This window comes from Capsicum annuum, unplaced genomic scaffold (genome assembly GCF_002878395.1).
Source record: "Capsicum annuum cultivar UCD-10X-F1 unplaced genomic scaffold, UCD10Xv1.1 ctg50620, whole genome shotgun sequence".
Classification (NCBI taxonomy): domain Eukaryota; kingdom Viridiplantae; phylum Streptophyta; class Magnoliopsida; order Solanales; family Solanaceae; genus Capsicum; species Capsicum annuum.
The window spans coordinates 1978-4169 of NW_025858503.1; the positions used below are offsets into that span (position 1 = coordinate 1978).

Here is a 2192-nt window from a genome sequence, read left to right on the forward strand (position 1 = left end):
TAAAATCGTCTCCATTATTATGGAAGCACGTTTGCTCTCTTGCTCTGCTATTCATATGTTTGTTGCAAGTTATTTTGTTTTATTTTAATTTTTTTTGTTTTGATAATGCGTGGAGTTTGGGCTAGCTTTTGCGCACCTCGTTAAATTCACAGAATATTTGCTACCTCCCACAGACAACACATCAGGAAGAATCACCTAGTGTTTTTGTTATATTTGGGATTTGAACCTGAGATTATAGTACTATTAAATCCACTATTAATCTAATTTCCTACACTATTATTGCAAAAAAAATAATTTACTAAAACAACTTTTTTTTTATTCTTCTTTAATAGAATATCTTATTCAATTCTTTACTGTTCTAAAAACACATTTAGTATTATATGCCCAAGTTACATTATAATGAAATATGAAAAGATAACCTTTATCACTTTATTTTCTTTATTTTTAAGTCTCTTGTGTTCGGCCAACCCCACAACTACTCTTCCTCTCTTGCCTCAATTATTGAATTTAGAAAGTAATTAATAGTATAAAGCAGACTCTATTATGAAGTCTTTGCCTTCTTGTTGGATGAAAAGTCAAACTTTTGGTAAAAGTAGATTGTACAGTTAATAGTAGCAAACATTGTTGTACCAATTACAAGTAAACTAACAAAAGAGAGAGGGAGAGAAATCATTGCAATTTACTCTTAGCATTCAACAGGTAAAATATAGTTGTTAATATTTGATTTGAAGATAGAAAACATTGATCTTCTCAAAATTCTTAAAATTATTTTTGTGGTTCCTTTGTTTTGCTTTGTAGATCTCAGAAATGGAGATTGGCTTAGCAGTTGGTGGTGCATTTCTCTCTTCAGCTTTGAATGTTCTCTTTGATAGGCTTGCTCCTCAGGGTGATCTGCTCAACATGTTTCGGAAGAATAAACATGATGTTCGACTCTTAAGGAAGCTGAAAATGACTTTGGTTGGCCTTCAGGCTGTGCTAAGTGATGCAGATAATAAGAAGGCATCAAATCAACATGTGAGCCAGTGGCTTAATGAACTTCGAGATGCTGTGGACTCTGCTGAAAACTTAATAGAACAAGTCAACTATGAGGTTTTGAGGCTTAAGGTGGAAGGTCAACTTCAAAATCTTGCGGAAACAAGCAACCAGCAAGTAAGTGACCTCAACCTGAGCTTGAGTGATGATTTCTTTCTTAACATAGAAGAGAAGTTGGAAGACACCATTAGAAAATTGGAGATGTTGGAAAAGCAAATCGGTTGCCTTGGCTTACAGAAGTATTTCGATTCGGGTAAGAAACTAGAAATTAGAACACCGTCAACTTCTGTGGTTGATGAATCCGAAATCTTTGGTAGGGAGATTGAAATAGAGCGATTGATTGACTGTTTACTGTCTAATGATGCAAATGCAAAAAATCTGACTGTTGTTCCTATTGTTGGAATGGGGGGCCTGGGCAATACAACACTTGCTAAAGCTGCCTACAACGATAAGATGGTGACAGACCATTTTGAATTGAAAGCTTGGACCTGTGTGTCTGAGCCGTATGATTCTTTGAGAATATCAAAGGAGTTACTTCAAGAAATTGATTCATTTGACTTGAAGGATGACAATAATCTTAATCGGATACAAGTTAAATTGAAGGAAAAATTAAATGGAAAAAGGTTTCTCATTGTTCTGGATGATATGTGGAATGACAACTACGAAAAGTGGGATGGATTGAGAAATCTTTTTGTACAAGGAGCTAGGGAAGTAAGATCATTGTAACTACACGTAAGAAGGATGTTGCCGGGATGATGGGTAGTGGGGCAGTCAATATGGGGACTCTGTCTAGTGAAGCCTCTTGGGCTTTATTCAAACGACATTCTCTAGAAAACAGGGATCCGCCGAAGGAACATCCAGAACTTGAAGAGGTTGGAAAACAAATTGCAGACAAGTGCAAAGGATTGCCTTTAGCTTTAAAGGCACTTGCTGGTAGTTTACGCTGCAAATCAGAGGTGGATGAGTGAAAAGACATTTTAAGGAGTCAAATATGGGAGCAGACTTTGAATGATGTATTACCAGCGTTGATGTTGAGCTACAATGATCTTCCTGTACATTTGAAACAATGTTTTGCTTTTTGTGCTATATATCCCAAAGATTATCAATTTTGCCAAGAGAAAGTTATTCACCTGTGGATTGCTAATGGTCTTGTACAACAG

At 35.9% G+C, this 2192-nt stretch overlaps 1 pseudogene; it reads left to right on the top strand.

The window, feature by feature from the left end:
• Positions 1-480: 480 nt before the first annotated feature.
• Positions 481-2186, top strand: LOC124892787 (annotated as a pseudogene).
• The last annotated feature ends 6 nt before the right edge of the window (positions 2187-2192 follow it).